Source organism: Camelus bactrianus, chromosome 1 (assembly GCF_048773025.1).
Source record: "Camelus bactrianus isolate YW-2024 breed Bactrian camel chromosome 1, ASM4877302v1, whole genome shotgun sequence".
In the NCBI taxonomy this organism is placed as follows: Eukaryota; Metazoa; Chordata; class Mammalia; order Artiodactyla; family Camelidae; genus Camelus; species Camelus bactrianus.
This window is the reverse complement of record NC_133539.1, coordinates 129,933,776-129,955,445: the sequence shown is the minus strand read 5'-3', so window position 1 is coordinate 129,955,445 and position 21,670 is coordinate 129,933,776. Positions and strand designations below refer to the sequence as shown.

At 39.0% G+C, this 21,670-nt stretch overlaps 1 long non-coding RNA gene across 1 annotated transcript in view; it reads left to right on the top strand.

Annotated features, from left to right (window-relative positions):
- The window catches only part of LOC141578973 (uncharacterized), a 46,411-nt gene that overhangs the window by 5,144 nt on the left and 19,597 nt on the right, over positions 1–21,670 (top strand). The window lies entirely within an intron of this gene.

Genomic DNA, 21,670 nt, shown 5'->3' with positions numbered 1-21,670 from the left:
ACTTAGAGGTAACTTCTCTTTATTCCTTGTTACGGTGCTTACTTAACTTAGAATGACATTCTCCAGGAGCATCCACGTTGCTGCAAATGGCCCTATATTGTCAGTTTTTATAGCCGAGTTGTTTTCCATTGTATAAATATATCACTTCTTTAGCCAGTCATCCGTTGATGGACATTTAGGCTATCTCCATGTCTTGGCTATTGTAAATAGTGCTGCTATGTATATTGGGGTGCAGCTGTCATCCTGAAGTAGGGTTCCTTCAGGATATATGCACAGGAGTGGGATTCCTGTTTCATATGGCAATTCTATTCCTAGACTTTTGAGGAAACTCAATACTGTTTCCAAAGTGGCTGCACCAAACTGCATTCCCACCAGAAGTGTCGGAGGTTTCCCTTTGTCCACAGCCTCTCTAGCATATGTCATTTGTGGATTTTTGAATGATGGCCATTCTGACTGGTTTGAGGTGATACCTCATTGTACTTTGGATTTGCATTTCTCTGATAATTAGTGATATTGAGCATTTTTTCATGTGCCCATTGATCATTTGTATATCTTCCTTGGAGAATTGCTTGTTTTGGTCTTCTGCCCATGTTTGGATTGGGTTATTTGGTTGTTTCTTAGTAAGTCATATGAGCTGCTTATATATTCTGGAGATCAAGCCTTTGTTAGTTTCATTTGCAAAAATGTTCTCCCATTCTGTAGGTTGTCTTTTTGTTTTACTTAAGGTGTCCTTTGCTGTGCAGAAGCTTGTAAGTTTCATTAGGTCCCATTTGTTTATTCTTGCTTTTATTTCTATTGCTTGGGTAGACTGCACTAGGGGAAGATTTCTGAGATGTATGTCAGATATTTTGCCTGTATTTTCTCCTAGGAGGTTTATTGTATCTTGTCTTATGTTTATCTTGCTGAAGAGACTATCTTTATTCCATTGTATATTCTTGCCTCCTTTGTTGAATATTAGTTGACCAAAAGTATTTGGGCTCATTTCTGGGCTCTCTATTCTGTTCCATTTGGCTGTATGTCTGTTTTTGTACTAATACCATGCTGTCTTGACGACTGTAACTTTATAGAATTGTCTCAAGTCTGGGACAGTTATTTTTCCAGCCTCTTTCTTTTTTTCTTAAGTTATTCCCTGGAAATTCTATGTCTTTGATGGTTCCATATAAATTTTATTGTGATTTGTTCTAGTTCTATGTAATATGTCCAGGATAATTTGGTAGGGATTGCATTAAATCTGTAGATTGCCTTGGGCAGTGTGACCATTTTAACAATATTGATTCTTGCAATCCAAGAGCTTGGGATACCTTTCCATTTTTTAAAGTCTTCTTTAATTTCCTTCACCAATGGTTTATAGTTTTCTGTGTATAATTCTCTCACGTCTGTGGTTAGATTTATTCCTAGATATTTTATTACTTTGGGTGCTATTTTAAAGGGGATTGTTTCTTTACTTTCTTTTTCTGTTGACTCATCATTTGTGTAAAGAAATGCAACTGATTTTTGAACATTAATCTTGTAACCTGCTACTTTGCTAAATTCTTCGATCAGCTCTAGTAGTTTTTGTGTGGACCTTTTATGGTTTTCTATATATATTGTCGTGTCATCTGCATATAGTGACACTTTTACCTCTTCTTTTCCAATTTAGACCCCTTTTACTTCTGTTACTTGCCTGATTGCTGTGGCCAGGACTTCCAAGACTATGTTGAATAGGAGTGGTGATAGTGGGCATCCTTGAGTTGTCCCAGATTTTAGTGGGAATCTTTTGAGGTTTTCATCGTTGAGTGCTATGCTGGCTGTAGGTTTGTCATCTATAGCTTTTATGATGTTGAGATATGTTCCCTCAATACCCACTTTGGTGAGAATTTTTATCATAAATGGGTGTTGAATTTTATCAAAAGTTTTCTGCATCTATTGAGATGATCATGTGGTTTTTGTCCTTTCTCTTGTTGATGTGAAGTATTACATTGATTGATTTTCATATGTTGAACCACCCTTGTGTCCCTGAGATGAACCCCACTTGAGCATGATGTATTATCTTTTTTATGTGCTGTTGGATTTTATTTACTAGTATTTTGGTAAGGACTTTTTCATCTGTGTTCATCAGTGATATTAGTCTGTAATTCTCTTTTTTGGTGGTGTCTTTGCCTGGTTTTAGTATCAGGGTAATAGTGGCTTCATAGAATGAGTTTGGGAATATTCCTTCTTTTCAATCTTCTGGAAGAGTTTGAGAAGGACTGGTATGAGTTCTTCTTTGTATGTGTGGTAGAAATCCCCGGTGATGCTGTCCAGTCCTGGACTTTTATTTGTAGGGAGGTTTTTTATTGTTAATTCAATTTCATTCCTAGTGATCCATTTGTTCAAGTGGATAGTTTCTTCTTGATTCAGTCTTAGTTGACTGTATGTTTCCAGAAACTTGTCCATCTCCACTAGGTTATCCATTTTTTTCCATGTAGTTTGTCATGATATTCTCATATGATATTCTGTATTTCTATGTTATTTGTTGTAATTTCTCCATTTTCCTTTCTTATTTTGCAAATTTGTGCTCTCTCTTTATTCTTCTTTGTGAGTACGGCCAGAGGATTTTCGATTTTATTTATTCTTTCAAAAAACTAGCTTTTGGTTTGATTGATTATTTTCTCTATTTTTTTAATCTTTATTTTATTTATTTCCTCCATGATCTTTATTATTTCCTTCCTTCTGCTGACTTTTGTGTGTTTTTGCTCTTCTGTTTCTTGTCTTTCAGCTGGTGGGTTAGATTGTTTATTTGGTATTGTTCTTCTTTTTTGAGGAAGGCCTGCATTACCCTAAACTTTCCTCTTAGCACTGCTTTTGCTGTGTCCCATATGTTTTGTGTGGTTGTGTTTTCATTTTCATTTGTCTCAAGGTATTCTTTAATTTCAACTTTGATTACATCATCGACCCATTGGTTTTCTAATAGCATGTTGTTTAATCTCAATGCTTTCCTTTCTTTCTCCTTTGTTTCTCTGAAGTTGATTTCTAGTGTCCATGGCATTGTGGTCAGTAAAGATTCTTGAGATAATTTCTATCTTCTTAAAATTGTTGAGGCTTCTTTTGTGACTAAGTACATGATCAATCCTAGAAAATGTTCCACACACATTTTAAGAGATTGTTTATTCTGTTATGGGGGATTGTAATGCTCTGAAAATATCCACTGAATCCAATTATTCTCTTGTATCATTTAATTTCTCTGTTGCCTTATTTATTTTCTGTCTGGAAGATCTGTCTAGTGATGTTAATGTGGTGTTAAAATTTCTGACAATGATTGTATTCCCATCAATTTCCCCCTTTATCTCTGTTAGTAGTTGTTTAATGTACTTAGGTGCTCATGTTGGGTGCATATATATTAATGATTGTAATATCTTCATCTTGTATTGATCCTTTAATCATTATAAAATGTCTTTATTTATCTTTCTTTATGGCCCTTGTTTTAAAGTCTATTTTGTCTGAAATCAATACTGCTACACCTGCTTTTATGGCATTTCCATTTGCATGGAATATCCTTTTCCGTCCATTCACTCTCAAACTATATGTGTCCTTCTCCCTAAAGTGTGTCTCTTGTATGCAGTGTATTGAAGGTTCTTGCTTTATTATCCAGTCTGCTACTCTGTCTTTTGACTGGAGCATTTAGACCATTAACATTTACAGTAATTAATGATAGATGAGAGTTTATTGCTATTTTGAACTTATTTTTGCAGTTGATTTGGTATTTCTTCTTGGTTCCTTTCTTCTTCCTTTTGTGGTATGGTAATTTTCCTTTGTATTGTATTTAGTTTTTGTGACTCACTTGTAAGTTTTTGGCTTGTGATTACACTTTTTTGTAAGTCTGTTAACCAATTACTGTAACTGTGTGTACTAAACAGATATTAATGTAATCTCAAACCCATCCTACTGAGAACAAGATTAAAAAAAAAAAAAGAACAAATGAAAAATACTCTCACAGTCATGAATTCTCATTTCTGTAGCATCCTGCTTCTTTTCTATTTAGAGTAGACCTTTCAATATTTCTTTTAGCATGGGTTTAGTGTTGCTAAATTCTTTTAGTATTTGCTTCTCTGTGAAATTCTTTATCTCTCCTTCTATTCTAAAGGATAGCCTTGCTGGAGCAAGTATCCTAGGCTGCATCTTTTTTTCATTCAGGACTTTGAATATATCTTGCCACTCCCTTCTGGCCTGTAGTGTTTCTGTAGAGAAATCAGCTGAGAGCCTTCTCTTGTAACTCACTGTTTGTTTTTCTCTTGCTGCCTTTAGGAACATTTCTTTATCCTTCAGTCTGGCCATCTTGATTTATGATATATCTTGGCGTGTTTCTCTTTGGGCTCTTCCTGTTTGGGACGCTCTGAGCCTCCTGTGCTTGGGTGTCTGATTCCTTCTTTAAGTTTGGGAAGTTTTCAGTCATGATTTCTTTAATTACCTTTTCCATCCCCTTTGTTCTTTCTTCCCCTTCTGGTACCCCTATTATGCATAGATTGGCATGCTTTATATTATCCCATAGGTTCCTTATATTGTTTTCATTGTTTTATATTTGTTTTTCTCTCAGCTGTTCTGATTGGGTGCTTTCTGTTGTCCTGTCTTCTAGGTCACTTATTCGTTCTGCTGCATTATCTAGCCTGCTTTGTACAGCCTTTAGGTCAGATCTCATTTCAGCCAATGAATTTACCAATTCTACTTGGCTCTTCTTTATAGCTTCTATTTTGTTTTTGATATATTTTATGTCTCTAAAGACTATCTCTTTTAGTTCCTTCAGTAATTTGATCACTTCTTTTTTGAAATCTTGATCTAGTAGGCCATCAATGTCTATTTTATTGATCGTTCTTTGAGGGGATTTCTCTTGCTATTTTAATTGGCAGGACTTCCTCTGCTTCTTCATTCTGTTCATATCTCTCTGGCCCTGTGGCTTTTGGAGTATCAGTTATCTATTGTGGTCCTTAAAGGAGTTTATTTATTTATCTATCTAAAGCCTATGTGGGAATAAAACTTAAAAGAGAGAGAGAGAGAGAATTTTAAAAGAATGGAGGAAAAGAAGGTTTGAAAAGAGTGTATAATCAATAATAGAAGAGCAAGTTGAAGCAGAATAGGAATCGAGTTGAGATATCTTTTAAGAATCTTAATAAAAAGAAGAGAAAATTCAAAATACAATATTTGAAACCTGTGACTAATAAATAACAGATCAAAACCAAGAGAATATAAATGAAATGAGAATTGTAAACATATAGGACTGTTTAAAAATAAAGATTAAAAATGTAATAGGAATAAAACCGATATAAAAAGATTTTAAAAACAAAGATGTGTTCTCCTAGAGACTGTGTGCTCTTAATGGTTTTATTGAGAGGCCTTTGTGTCTTCGCCCTGTTTCACAAACTCACCTTGCTCTGTTTGCCCCCTTGTCTGTGCTGCTCACAGTGTCTTTCGGCAAGAAGATTGCACCCCTCCAACACTGGGTCAGGTGATCCTTTCCTTTGTGGTGGGTGGGTGGGTCACTCCCCCTCCAGATGCTGCAGTCAGTGCTGGGCCAGTTGCTCCATATGTGGGCTCAGCTTCAAAAGTAACAGCTTTATGGAGATATAATTCACATACCATAAAATGCAGCCTTTGAAATTGTGCATTAGGATTTTAAGTACATTTCAGGGTTTTGTAGCCATCACTCCCAAAAAGAACCAGTACCCTTTAGTAAGTCACTCCCTAAACTTCCTTTCCCTTAGACCCCAGCAGCCACCACTCTACTTTCTGTCTCTACGGATTTGCCTGTTCTGGGCATTTCATAAAAGTAGAACCATACAGTATGCTGCCTTTTTTGATTGTCGTCTTTCATTTAGTGTGACGTTGTCAAGGCTCATCCATGGTGTAGCATATATCAGTACCCAAAGTCCTTTTTGTGTTCAAATAATATGCCATTGTTATAAATACACCACTTTGCTTATCCATCCATCAGTTGATGATGAATAATTCTGCTGTAAATGCTCATGGACAAGTTTTTGTGTGAACACATATTTTCAGTTCTTCTCAGGATATATCAAAAAATGGAATTGCTGGGATGTATTCTACTTTTAACATTTTGAGGAATTGCTAAAGTAGTTTTTAAAGTGACTGCACCATTTTATATTTCCAGTAGTAATGTATGAGGAGTCCAGTTTCTCCACATCCTCATCAACACTTTTTATTACCGAGTTTATAGATACATATTTATATATCATATATCATATATATTTGTCATCCTATTTGGTATGAAGTGGCATGTCATTGTGCTTTTGATTTCTGTTTCCCTAATGCCTACTGATGTTGAACATCTTTTTATGTGCTTATTTCCCATTCGTATGTCTTCTTTGGAGAAACATCTATTCAAATTCTTTGCCCATTTTAATTGTATTTGTCTTTGTATTTTCATGTTTTAAGTCTCCTTTGTCTATTCTGGATAAAAAGTCCCTTATCAGGGAAAATATTGGAAATATTTTCACCCATTCTGTGGATTGTCTTCTTACTTTGTTGATGAAGTCCTTTGAAGCACAGAAGTGTTTAATTTTACTGAAGTCCAGTTCACTTGATATATTTTCTTTTGTTGTTTGTGCTTTTGCTGTCATATCTTAGAAGTATTTGTACTTCAAAATCCTGAAGATTTTCTCATTGTTCATTTTCTAAAAGTTTTATAATTTCAGGTCTGTGATTTATTTTGAGTTAATTTTCATAAATGGTGTTAAGATAAAAGTTCAGTTTTCTTTCTTTCCAGGTGTATGTTCAGGTGTCCCAGCATCATTTTTGTAAAAATTACTTTTTTCCCGTTGGATTGTCATGGAACCTTTATGAAAAATTAACTGGCTACATGTAAGAGTTTGTTTATGGACTCTCAGTTCTTTTCTCTCAATCTATTTGTGTGTCCTTTATGCAAGTACCACACTGTATGGATTACCATTTTGTTACTGAGTTTTGAATTTGGAAACTTCAAAACTTTGTTCTTTTTCAAGATTGTTTTGACTATTCTGGGTATCTTGCATTTCCATAGTTTTAGGAACAGTTTGCTCATTTCTCACAAAAAGCCAGATTTGCATTGAATCTATAGGTCATTTTGAGGACAAATGCCATCCTAACAATGATAAGGCTTCTGATCCATGAACACAGAAGAGCTTTCCATTTATTTTAGGTCATTTTTAACTTCTATCAGTAGTATTTTAGTTTTCAATATACAAGTTTCAGACATGTTCTTCAGTATTCCACATATTTTTCTTAATATTCCTAAGTATTTTATTCTTTTTGATGCTATTGTAAATGAAAATGTTTCCTACATTTTATTTTTAGATTATTCACTGCTGTTGTATAGAAATATAATTACTTTTTTATATATCGATTTGTGTCTTACAATTTTGGTCAAACTATGTTGTTAATTCTAATAGTTTTTTTTTTCTCTCTCTCTCTCTCTTTTTTCTTTGTGGATTCCTTGTGATTTCAATGTATAATATCATGTCATCTGGAATTGAAATAGTTTTATTTCTTTCTTTCTAATCTAGAGGCTTTATTTTCTTTGTCTGTTTGCTTTGACTAGAACCTCTAGTACAATGTTGATTTTGGGAGGAAATAATTCAGTCTTTCACCATTATGTATGATCTTTGCTCCAGGTTTTTCATAGATGTTCTCTGTCAAGTTGAGGAAGTTCTCTTCTATTCCTAGTTTTTATCCATTATTCTATTAATATGGCATATTACATGAATTGACTTTTGTATGTTGAAATGCCTTTGCATACCTGGATACATTCCACTGAATTGTGGTCTATTTTATATGTTACTGGATTGGATTTGCTTGTATTCTCTTGAGGACTTTTACACTTATATCCATAAGAGATAGTCTTTAGTTTTCTTGTGATGCCTTTGTCTGGTTTTGGTATCAGTCTGATACTTGTGTCATTGAATGAATTGGGAAGTGTGCCCACCTCTTTATTTGTAGACGAGTTTGTGAAGCATTTTTTTGTTTGTTTGTTTTTTGTTTTTGTTTTTTCTTTAAGTAGTTGATGGAATTCACCAGCAAAGCCATACTGGCCTAGCATTTCCTTGTGGGAATATTTTGGATTACTGTTTCAGTCACTACTTATTGTAGGATTATTTGAGTTTTCTATCTCTCCTTGAATTAGATTTAGTCACTTATATCCTTCAAGGAATTTATCCATTTCATCTAGATTATCTCATTTATTGGCTATACAAGTATTCATGGTATTCCCTTATATTCCTTGTTATTTTTGTAAGGGCGGTAGTGACATCCTTCCTTTCATTTCTCATCTTAGTAATTTGAATCTTCTCTCTTTTTTTCTTCAGTACTAGCTAAAAATTTGTCAGTTTTCTTGATCTTTTCAAAGAACCAACTTTTCTTTTTGTTGATTATTCTCTGTTCTTCATCTATTCTCTATTCCATTTATTTCTGCCTTTACTATTTTGATTAGAATATTTAATTCATTTACATTAATGTAATTTCTTATCAGGTTGAATTTACATCTACTATCTGCTTTCTATATGTCTTTTTATTTCCCCAATGCTCTATTACTACACTTTTTTGTACAAAGTAGGCATTTTCAAGTGTGGCATTTTAATTTGTTGTTTATTTTATCTTTTTCTTCTCCTCCTCCTCTTCCTCCTACTCATTCTCCTCCATTGCCCCGGAGATTACTATTAACATCTTGTTTTAAAGCAATCTAGTTCACATGAATGCCAACTTAATTTCAATAGTACACAAAAACTTTGCTTTGGTATCAATCTTTTCCCTCCCCCTCCTCATGCTATCACTGTCATACAAATTACACCTTTATGCATTTATAAGTGCATCTACACAGTTTCATAATTATTGTTTTATGCAGTTGTCCTTTACATCAATTAGAAGAAAACACTTACATGTAATACTGTATTTATACTGTTTTATTTTTTTACTCATGTAGTTACCTCTACCAGTGCTCTTTATTTTTCAGTTGAGTGTCCTTTCATTTACAGCTGCTGGACTATCCTTAATATTTCTTGTAAAACAGGCCTGCTAGCAATGGATTCTTTCAGATTTTGTTTTTATAGGAGTGTCTTAATTTCTCCTTTAATTTTTTTGAAGAATCATTTTGCTGGCTATAAAATACTTGGTGACAGTATTTTCCTTTTATCACTTTGACGATACCTTCCCACTGCCTTCTGGTCTCCATGGTTTTTGATGAGAAATCAACTGTCTTACTGAGGAGCCTTTGAATATGTTGAACCTCTTTTCTCTTTCTGCTCTCAAGATTATTTGTTCTTCTCTTTTGACACACTGAGTCTGATGTGCCTATTTTCGATGTCTCTACATTTATACCACGTGGAGTTTGTTGAGCTGCTGGGATGTACAAATTAATGTTTTCATCAAATTTGGGAAGTTTTCAGCCATTATTTCTTTATATATTTTTTCTACCCCTTCTTTTCTCTCCTTTCTGGCTCTCAAATTATGTGTGTATTGGTATTGTTGATGGTGTCCAACCTATCTCTGACACAGTGTTCATTTTTTTTCATTCCTTTTTCTTTCTGTTCCACAGACTGGATAATCTCAGTAGTTTTAAGTTAACTGACTTTTTCTTCAACAATTTCATATCTACAGAGAAATCTCTTATTGAATTTTTCATTGTAGTCATTATGTTTGTATCTCTAGAATGTCCAGTTGGTTTTTAATATAAATTTTATCTATTGTTATTCTCTGTACAATGAGATGTTCACATACTTAAATTCTTTAGGCATGGTTTCGTTTAGCTCTTTGATCATATGTGTAATTCCTTATTTCAGTCTTTGTCTAGTAAGTCCAGTGTCTGGGTTTCCTCAGGAAGTTTCTATTGACTACTTTCTCCCCTGTGTTATGGCCAAACTTTTCTGTTTCTTTGTACATCTTGTAATTTTCTGTTGAAAATTGGACATTTAAAATATTACAATATGGCAGAACTGAAAGCCAGATTTTCCTCATCTCCAGGGTTTATCGTTGCTTCCATTGTCATTGCTGCTGCAGCTATTTATGTAGTTACTTCCCTGAACAAATTCTGTAAAGTCTGTATTCTTTATCATGCATGGCCATGAGATCTGTATGTGTGCAGAAAGCCTAGTTGTCGTCAGTGTAATAATGATTGGACAGTGATTTCTTTCAATGCCTGTAGCCAATGGTTTGAGCTGTTGCCAGGTGGCTGTGTGCCTGCATGCTGACGGATGCCCTCAGCACCGGCAGGCAGTCTGCAGCTATTTTGTAGCCTTTAGTTCTTGCTTATGCAGAACCTCAAGTTCAGCCAGAGTTGAAGGCTTAAGATTTTCTCAGATCTTTCCTTGCCATATGCCACACATGTGTACGCACTTCTACAATTCTCAGAATTTTTTGGAGCTATTTAACCCTACCTCCACCCCCAGAAAGTCTCAATACTCAATTTTGCCTTCTAAGTTTCCTAGTCAGCATCTAGTTAGCCTCTACTGGTACCACTGCCTCAGGCAGTTGTAATGTTACTCACTGCTGATTGTTTTCCACAAACACTCTGGGGACAGGCTGTTTGCACAGCATGAGTTTGAGATAGGTGAAATAGTGACAGTTCTCTGGTGGCGGATTTTTTGGGTAACTTCAAATCGCTTCTGCCCCTTCCTTGATTGTGAGACTGTTGCTTTTAAAGGCCACCATTTAGGTGAGGATTCTCGGATGTGGTAGATCAAGTTACAATATGACAATACTGATTATCTTTATGGAGATTTAGCTGTTATTTTTTCTCAAATAAACACTCCCCGGATTGCTGGAAGCCTTGGTTAAATTTCCAGAGTTCTGCAGAGGTTAATTTTGACAAATTTTGCCATTGTCATTGCTTAACAGAGGAGTAAGTTTTCCAAGATTTTTACTCAGATATTGTAGAAGTGTATCCCATTTGCATTTGTTTTTAACTGAGTTACTTGCAAGAGTAACTAATTCTACAGCTCCAGCCCCATTCACATAAGAGTTCATCTGCATGGCTTCTCCTAAAGGGATCAGTGTGCAACCTGTTGTCCGTTTGTTGTTTTACTTATTAAATTGTAGGGGTTTTTAAGAATATGCTCATGAATATCCCTTTGTCATTTTTACACGTTACAAATCTTCCAATAGTCTGTGGCTAATTATTCCCTTTCTTTTAGTTGCTTTAATGAAGTTCTCAGTTTTAAGGATATTCAGTATAGCAATATGTGGATGCTGATTACAAGGGTGAGGCATTTAACTACTGTCTAAACCTCAGTCTTTGCTCTGATTCACTGTCTAGAATATCTGAACACATCTAGTGAACCCCATATACCAATGGACACTGACAGTCCTAATTTAAAAAATGCTTTTTAAGTAAAGCAAAAATATTATCTTTGACACTGGAAAAGACAAATTTCAAATTTACTAGCTGATCTTGTTTTCTGTGATCATTAGCTACATCATGTTTATAGAGCCGAGAGGCATATTGAGCTACTGATTTTATTTCATCGGATTTTAGAATACAGAACACATTTCAGGCCCACGTATAGCACCGTATGTGTATCTTTAAGGATATGTACATATGATGATGTCTTTATTATAAGTACCTTATTTTATTTTAAGTACCAACTTCTGTGAACCTCATTAAGGAAACCATGGAACTGCAGGACTGAAATTTTTCACACCACCACCATCCCGTAGCATCTCTTTTGCACTTAGATGTTGTGTGGCAGAGTATTTTTCTGCTCCCTAGAAATGATCAACGTTGAAGGGGGAAAAAAAGCCCTCCTCTAATAAATATAGTCCAAATCACATATTTATCTGAACAATGGCCACCATTTTAGTCCACACCAATCCATCTACTCATACTGACTCAGAGTCCTTAACACAGACAATCCACCACTGTAGTCAGGGTCCTCAGCACACGTTGTATCCCCTCCTCATTCTTTGTTGATTCTGACCTACTTTTGTCCAACACGTCCTGCCAGTCTCTTCACTGCCTGACTGCAGTTTTTAATTTTTACCTTTGAGTCCCAGGCTGTGCCTAGTGATTTCCAGAGAAACGCCAGACACCTGGCTCATCAGGAGGGGTGGGGAGGATTTCAGGAAGCTATTACCCTAACACACTTGCAGATCAGTAAGTGGCTGTTGTGAGCATTCCTTCTAGATCTCTGCCATGCCAGCTGCATCCATCCCAGCAAAATAACGTAGCTCCTCCAAACACCTCTGCCTCTACTCATCTGGGTTTCTGCTTTCAGTGACACTCAGATGCTGCTGATGGGCATTATATATATATATATTTTAATTGAAGTATAGTCAGTTACAATGTGTCATTTTCTGATGTACAGCACAATGTTCCGGTCATTCATATACACATATATATGTATGAATTCCTTTCCATATTATTTTTCATTAAAAGTTATTACAAGATATTAAATATAGTTCCCTGTGCTATACAGAAGAAATTTAGTTTTTTTAGCTATTTTTATATATAGTAGTTAATATTTGCAAATTTCAATCTCTGATGGGCATTTTTAAAGCCACATCTGGAACCCTTGCTGCAGAAGAGTCTGAGAAATATATTTTCAACCTCATAGCATTTTGGTTAGGAAGTTGGAATAAAGGCTGAGCTGGCTCACCTAACTTTTCTGCCTTTGTGAGTAAAGAGGTCTGGAGTTTCAAGGCCCAATGAAATGTCCCAGCCCTTCAATAGCAAACACTTAAAGCAACCAAAATGCTCCCATCTGCCAGAGCATGACTTGTCCTTAGATACTGCTGGCCATAACCACCAACGCTGTCTAAGTCATTGTCTTCATCTGGTGCACACTTTCTTTAGATGTCGAATATCCTGATTAAGAGGACAAGCTGGTTTGGATTCCCAAGGTCACAGGCAGCCTTCTGCCTGACTTTGGTGTATATATGTTGATTGAAGAGTCCTCTCTCAGATCAGCTAGAGCTGCCTGGTGTGTGGTTTGCCAGATAATGTGGGTATATTGCTCCCCACCAGAGTCCTACCAGTTGTTTTATTGCAGGAAGAGATAAAGCAATAGAGACAGAACAGAAAGTTCTTGTCCATTCTCAAACACAGTAACCCCTGCCCAGGGCTCTTGCTCTGGGACACAAAGAAGTACAGGTCAGCAGCGACGTGGCCCTGGTGTACTCCAAAACATGGTGTGGTTTTACTGGGCTATCTGTGTCTTTCATGGACCCTGCAAAGTTCTCCCCATTTGTGAAATGGGGAACCAAGGAACTCCCACCCATGCCTGTAGCTCCCAGGGTTTGCACCCTTATGGTTTTTGAGGATTTGCTGGCAACTCATTCTTTTTCACCACGTCATTTCTCTGTTACACAGCAGTTCTGTGACTTCCTCATCAGAACTACTCCTTAAGTTCGGGATTCAGTGAAAGATGCCATTCATGTTCAGGGAGGAGGAGGAAGACAGCACAGATCAGAATTGTTGTTTTGCTTTTTTTGTTGTTGTTGTTTTCATAAGCCGTCTCCAGTTGTCGAATAGACCCTGAGCAAATGAATGACTGTTACACTCCCATTTGAAGGATGAGGAAAATGACAATCAGGGAGAGGAGGCAAATATCCTGAGGTTCCAAAGACAAAAAGGGATGAGCACAGAATAAGATCCCTGCAAATTTCTTGGCTGTCATCAGCCTTTAGGTCAGTGACAGAGTGCCGTGTGTAGTAGTAAAGTTGTAGAGTGCATTTAGAAGGGTGCAGATGTTCTTGTTTTAGTTGATACAATCACACTGTTTTGTCTGGGACTCTGAAAAAGAGAAATGGGTTAGAAAATGTTGGTTTCTCATCCTTGGTCCTTCCTCACCCTCACCCGTCTCATGAGATCAGTACTCATTCATTTCATCCCTGCCCACCTGTAGGTGATAAAGCATAGCATGATTTTCATGTCCTGCTTCACTGATTCTTGTGAAATTAGGTGTTTGAAGATAGGAAGTCATGAAAGGAAGCTGCTTTTTTTAAATAAAGTGCAGTAATTTTCTTAGCAGTGTAGGAAATTGAGGATTTTCTTCATTGAAAATCAATAGAGATTTCAAGAATATCTGTATTTCTGATCTGTAGATTAAAATGACAAAATCTAGAGGGATTACAGAAACACAAGGATGATACAAAAAGTATCTTTAAAGAGCTTTCCTAAGACTGGGCTTGTAAAGAGACTGTTAGTTGACAGAGACCCTCTTCTCACCCATAGTCCCTCTCCTTAGGTTGCAAAGGGCCAGCGTTTCCCCTGTGTGCAGTCCTGGTGCTTCAAGTGAGTTGTGGGGTAGGGCGGTGCACATGGTGCTGCCTTCAGTTTGTCCACCCTAAGTAACATCTAACAGTCAAGGGGCGAGTGTGTTGTAACGGCATGAACCATGCGCCATGCTCTCCGGGGTGTGTGCCCATCTCAGCTCATCCCAGTTCAGGTGATGGCAGAGCAGAGAGTGGTGGCAAGAGGTCAGCCATGAGTAGCAGGGAGCACCTGTAGTCAGCTGGGACCCAAGAGGCTAGGAGTTCCAGGTGGAAATCCCAGGACTTCCCACAGCTCATTCATTCAGCTAATACTTCTCCAGCACCTGTGATGTGCTGGTGCTTCCTTTGTGAACAGAACCAAATCCTTGTCCTCCTGAAGTTGATGTTCTAGTGGAAATAAGAAATGATACACACAGGAGCAGATCCTGGTCAGGACACATGAGTGCTGTCTATTTTGGAGTGCACAAGGTGAGATTCTTTGGGAAGGAATGTATGATACAGGAAAATGTGGGGGAGAGGATGGCCATATCCCAGGTCGTATTTGGGTCCCTGGGATGCACCTCACCAAGTGTGGGTCCTTGGTTTGCCCAGCAACGAATTCGAGAGCCACAGTTCAGTAAAAGTAGATTTATTCAGAGAGATATATACACCATAGACAGAGTGGGCTGTTTCAGAAGGCAACAGAAAGGCCATGAGGCATGGGGGTTGGGTGCTCCAGTTTAAAGTAAAAGTAGATACACACTCCACAGACAGTGTGTGGGCTGTCTATCTCAGCAGAGAGAGCAACCACGAGGTGTGGGATTGTTAGATTTTATGCACTCCGTATCTTCATATGCTAATAAGTGGGAGGAATATTCCAACTGCTTTGGGAAAGGTGTTGGGATTCCCAGAAATTGGGCCACCACTCACCCTTTGACATTTTATGGTCAGCCTTGAACCTGTCCTGGGACCTGTGGGAGTGCCATTTAACATCCTGCTGTATTTCGGTGAGTGTGTATTGAAGCTCAAGATCTACTGGGAGTTGACTTTTCCACCATCTTGGTGCTAAAGGCTGTGCCATTCCTTTATTGGATTTGCCCGGCCCCTTCCTTCCTTTCTCATGAGGGAGCTCTGGACTGATTGCACAATTGCAGAGCAGGGGACACAGTGGAAAGAACTTCATAAGTGGAAGGTGGAAGGCAGTGTTTTCAGTAGAATTCTCAAGTCAATTACAAAGTAACGGTCTTCTTTTTGCTGGGGGTACATGGTGTCACATGAGGGAACTGTGAGCCTTGGATACTGTAGTGAGTGGGTGGCTCACTGTGTATACTGTGTTGCTTCTTAGGTGGCCCGAGGACAGTTGGCTTATAGGTGACCCATTCCCTCAAGCAGGGGTCTTTTCGGGGATTTTCTGCATGTGAGGGTAACATGGGTCACTTGGGGGGCAGGACCAGCCAGTCACAGCTTGGTCCACAGTCACCTAGTGCCCTCAAGGCTTTCACCCCATGGATGCGTCACCTCCCCCTGGATGGGGACAAGGGCACAAGTGGTGGGGCAGCTTCTCAGTGGTGGAGGCATTGCTCTCCAGACCCAACACTCAACAGCGTGGACCCCTGGTGTTGGCCACAGTCTTGGCTAGATGAGGCTGTTCGGTAGCTGAGCTCATGAGACGTGGGTGCCATGCTTCCATTCTCACCAAGAGCTCTAGTTTCGAAGGTTCTCGTCAGACAGCCACAAATACTCCATAACCCATAAACAAAGAACAGTCTCCTTCAATCGGGGAAGGGCACACAGAAGGAGAACGGATGATCCCGAGAGCAGGAGAGGACAAATCCGTCCTGCCATCAGGGATCTGACAGACGAGCCAGCTCAGTTCCTCTTACTAGTTGTTTACTTGGAGGATCTGGGGTATTTGGGTGACCTGCAAGTGTCAGGAAATAGTACACGAGGGCTTTGTAGATTTTCTGGTCCGGTGTTTACTCACCCCATTCTAGCTGTCGTGTAAGGAAACAAAACTTGTTGGACAACAGGCCATGGCCTCTGCTCCCTGGTGGAGCCAGGAGATTACAATATTAAGTACGACTGCGGGGGCATCATTTCTATGTTGAGAGGCCAGATGGCCTTACATAACTCTCATGCTGGATGTCTAAGTTGCAGAGGGAAACTGGATTCCATCCAGCTCTCCAGCCAAGGAGGATACCAGAAGTGGCCTCCGCCACCAACTGTGAGCTCTTTGCCTCCACTGACAGCAGCATCTATAGCAAAAAGCTGGGCTGCCACCTGCGTTTCCGTGTAAACATCCGAGTACCCACAGCAATGGCCTCGTGAGGGTTGGTGTGCCCAAGGAAGCGGTGTGTGAGATGGAGGGAGCAGTGCCGGGGTCAGACACCGGGCGGGCAGGCAGGCAGTGACGACATCTGTGCAGCGCAGGGCCCATGGAACTGAGCCAAAGGGAGGCGGGTTTTGGAGCAGGGAGCCTGGGCAGTGCCGTGTTATTCGTAAGAAGATCCTGGGCTCTGGATCCACGAAGTCATTGGCTTGATTCCAGACACTAACCTTCATCTTGGGCAAATGTTTGAAGCTTTCTGTGACTCTGTTTCTTGGTGTCCCAAATGGGGACAATAGTAGCAATTACCTCTGAGAGTCAGGAGTGCCTTTATAGTTGTCATTTCATTACGCTCACAGCAGCCCACGAGCACGGTTCTAGGTCCCCCAGTTTACACGTGGCAGACCGGTAACCTTTTAATCAGTAATCACGCAGCTAAGAATGGTCAGAACGAGCATTTGAATTTGATCCCTTTGTCCAGATTATTTCTATTCTCACCCAGTATTACTGGAAAAGTAGTAAACTCAGAAGAAACACTGCTGGGAAGTGGGTGCTTGAAACATGTTTGTCATTGGGGAGTGTTGAGTTCACGTTCCTCACAGCCCATCCGAGGCTCCCTGCATCTCCGGCTGCCCTTGCTGGGGTCTGCAGGGCTCTGGGAAGCTTCTCCTTGATCTCTACCCCAAGGCTCTCTGCTCTCTACAGGTTGATTCTCAACCCTGACTGCTCAGTAGAGCTAATGTCTAAAAACAAAAAAATGGTGGGGAGGGTATGGCTCAGTGGCTGAGCACTTGCTTAGCATGCAAGAGGTCCTGGGTTCAATTCCAAGTACCTCCATTAAAATAAATAAATCTAACTACCCCCCCAAAAAAGGAAAGTATTTAAAAAACAATAAACAGTACAAAGGCCCCACACCAGGCTGGGGCGCACTATGTTTTAAAGGCTCCCAGATGCTTCCCATGTGCAGGACGGTGAGAGCTACCCCTCTACATCTCTTCTCGTGAGCTTGTCCACTCACAACCATTAGCCTCTTGAAGCAGGAAAACTACTTGGCTCAGCCTAGAACTTTCTCCCGATTTCTAGACTTTTATTTGCCTATTGGACATCTCTCCTGGAGCCCACAGGCACCCAGCCAGAACTGAATCAGTTGTCTCCTCTCACGACTTGCTCCTCTTCCTGCCCTTCTTGTTTTAGGAAATGGCACTATAATTTAGGACACTGCCAAAGCCAGAAAGCTGGCCGGCATCTTTGACCTCTTCCTGCCCTTCCATCACATCTGTGGCCAATCCGTCCACCTGCTGAAATGTTTTCTTCTCTCTCCTCCTAGCGGGGCCTCAGCAGGCCTTCACATGAACCTGCCAGTAGGTCTCCCTGCCTCTATCTTTTTTCTTTCTAGATCACTTTGCATGTCTCCTTTACCTTGGAGGCACACAGAGTCCTGTGTGATGTGCACCTGTGATCTCTCCACCTGGTTGCCTCACCTGCCTCCCACACCCTGTGCTCACTTCTAGACTATTTGCAGTTCCTGGAAGTGACCTGGCTCTCTTTGGCCTCCCTCCTTTGCATGTGCAGCTCCCCAGGGAGAAATGGCCTTAACATTATAACTTCACCTGATCACTTCTAGGGCATCTCAGAACTCACCACAGTGGTTCCCTCCTCTGGGAGAGCGTTGGCTACAGTTCCGGCTCTCTGCCCCGAGCACCCACTGCTGACTGTTATCCAAGACGTCTTAACACGCCTCCTCAGCCATCATTTCATGATGAGTCCTGTGCACCTAGGAGCTCCCGGAAGCAGGGACTGTGTCTTTTTTCTCTTTATTCTCAGAGCATGGTAGAGACTCAGGTATAATGGTGGAGGGAACAGTGGTTATTCTGGAATTTCTCTAGAGTTAGGGCCTAGGGGTAACAGTCTGGTTGGAAGAAGGGCTTAGGGGATTTACCCTGAAGCCACATTTTTCAATAAACATTTCATGTTGTTTTTGTCTACTATTTGAAGTTACGAGTCTTAAAACAGATTGACGATTTCTAAAAATTACTTTACCGAAGATTGAGGAAAATGGCAGTTTTCCATATTTAAGAATATTATTTTAATTTTGTGTGACTGGGGTGGTGGAAAATAGAAATGCAAGGGTTACTAAAGCATTGTTATCCCCTTCCCCACCCTCAGGTCCTTTGGACAGAAGAGACAGGGATGTGAGGAGAAGGCTTGGAGGGTGGACCGTGCACTGCTTTTAAATTGTGACAGTTAATTTTACTTTTTTTTTAATTTTCTTTTTTAATGGAGGTACTGGGGTTGAACCCAGGACCTTGTACATGCTTAGCACGTGCTCTACCACTGAGCTATACCCATCCCCCTGATATTTGTGTTTTTGGTGGGCATAATGTGCTGATAGCAGGTACTTTAGCATGAGACACAGTCACCTGCGTCTGACCATCACGTTAATAACTTTTTCTTGAGCTAGAGAGCTAGTCTGTTTCCAAAAGTTCAATAAATAATCTACATTTTCTTTTTTCTTAAAAAAAGGCATTAACTCATGTTTCTCTTTAGTATCGCCTATAAATAAATGTGATTTTATTAACCGTTTACCAAAGTGTTAACGGTAATAAATATTAAGTACTGGTTTCTGAAGCATCAGTCATCACTGAAGATCCACATTCTGCTGTTCTCTCTCTCTGTTAGTCACCTTACTTCTGGAGTTCTGGAAGCGGCGCCAGGCAGAACTTGAGTAAAAATGGGACACATTTGAACAGGAAGAACAAGTCCAGCCAGAATAGGAGGCGCGGTGTCCCCACGTGGAGACAGATGAGATTACCCAGGAAAAGCGGGCGCTGTTTAGATGCACTTTAGTCTGTTTACTTCTGGGCTTGTCAGACTTGGCTGCATGTTGGAATCACCAGGGTACCTTAAAAAATGTTGGTGCCTGGATTCCATCACTGCTAACTCGGATGGTACTTAGTGGCCTTTGGTGCATTCTGGCATAGGGAAGTTTTTAAAGCTCCTCTGGTTGTTCTAATGTGCAGCCAAGTTGAAGGAGCACTGACTGGAATGGTGTACACAGAAGAGAAGTGTGGTCCTTCATTCATAGTAACAGTAAAAAGGGGGAAAAGAAAAAGTCTTGTATAAGTGTATAAGAAAAGAGGCATTGACTTTTATCCTTTCATAACACCAATAAATAAATGCAAAATATAAATTAGCTGCTATGACATAGATGTAGGAGGAAAGACACATTGGTTTTTATAGTTGACTCCCATTTTTTCACATGTGCCTTCATTATTGCCGCCTCCTTTTCATCGTAGACTAGGTGCCCCTTTGTCTTTAACTAAGTCCCGGTCACTGCTCCCACTTCCGGTTGGGATGTGCACAAAGCAGCATGACTCTCATCCTAAAGTCAGAGAAAGGTTAGGAGAAGCAGGGAAACATTTGTTGAGATGCCATCAGTGTTTGAGCAGTGTTTGAGCTAGGCATTTTATATAATTGGAAATGTAAATTTATTGCTGCCACTCCTGCTGCAAAATTAAAAAATAATAATATATATCTTTGTATCAACGTTCCAGAACTATGAAAAGATGATTTTTTGAGTCATCTGTATTATTGCTTCTTTCCATCAGCTGAGATAATTTAGAGCTGTTGGTACTTGCAGTCAGCAGCAGCAGGACAGTATGTTGTGAACATGAATAACTCTTGGAAAGAAAATGCTTTTACTAGGAGCATCTGAAAATGTCTCCAACTATAGATTTAATAAATTGAATCACAGATCTACAGAATGTTGGCACTGAAAAGTTCTGGAGGGAGCAGGTAAAACTCCTCTTTTTATAAATGGAAAAAAATGAGGTTCAGCTACAAATAGAAAGTGACATTTGTCTTTTACAATGTAATAAGCTTCTAATAATCCCCATTATGAATATTTCCCATTGTTTACAACTGAAGATGGGGGTCAAAGCATATGTTGGTAAAAGACTGTACATTCAGAGTTGAAAGCTGAAACTTAGACAAAATTAGATGTTCATAATGCTTTTGAGTCCTGAAAAACAAAAACGTATCATATTGGCAGCATACAAAAAATACTGAAGAAAAGTTTTTTGGTCATTTAAACTGCCAATTTTAAATTTAAAATTGCCAGCTAATAAGTTTAAATTTTCATTAGAACATGCTTGTTGAAAAATTGAAGATGAAAACTCATTTCACTTTATCGTACTTCCTTTTTTAAAAAATTGACTAATATTTTTTTGTTTAGTTTTTTAATTGAAGCATTTTACTTTACTTGCGAAAGTATGCTCCATTGTTTAGAGAGGCCAGCGTTGTGGTAGTGAGAGCTTGGGAATGAAGTTGCCTAAATTCATATTTGAACACAGCAGCTTGCTTCCTGAGTGATCTTGGACAACTTAACTTCTCTGTGCCATAGTTTCCTATAAAATAAGAATAAGAGGGTTGCTTCTTCATGACTGTGGCAATGACGGGTCGAAGTAATGTACAGAATCTACTTGGAAGACTTCCTGGCACAGAGGAAGGGCCATGTACTTAGGGACAGCTATTATTATACTATATCTGTTTTTATAATCCAGGTAAACCTTGATTCTTACTGATTTCATCTCTTAAAAATATTCGAAATATAAACTCTAAAATGTAAACTCTAAAACTTCATAGTTGTAGCTAATTAACACATAAAGCTCAACCAAGAAACACACAGTGGAGACCAGTTAGCTGCCGACACCTGTGAAACATTCTGTCCTGCACGGACTCTATGCTGTCACTACCGTCACTTCTGAAATCTAAGGCAAGCTCAGGCCTCGTCAGGTACCCAGACCCCCAAGCTCAGACCATGGCAGGGAAATAGTTTACTGTTCACATATGCATTTTCAAAAAATAGTATTAAAATGAACACTGTACGTATTTTGTTGTTTGTTTGACATCGTTAACGGAAAAGAAAAGAACAAAAAAAAGGAAAAAACCAATGCAATTACAAATAATGAGGCTATGTCTGAAAATTATTTTTTTTAAATTATGTTTAGGATTTATTGACCAATTAGGAGAAAAGTCATTTCATTGGTGTAATCCCTTGATTGACTTAACTTGTTTTTTTAATTAGGAAGAAGAGAGTTTTCCATTTACCACCTGGGGAAAGTTTATACATATAACCCTTTGTGCAAGTGCTCTTTT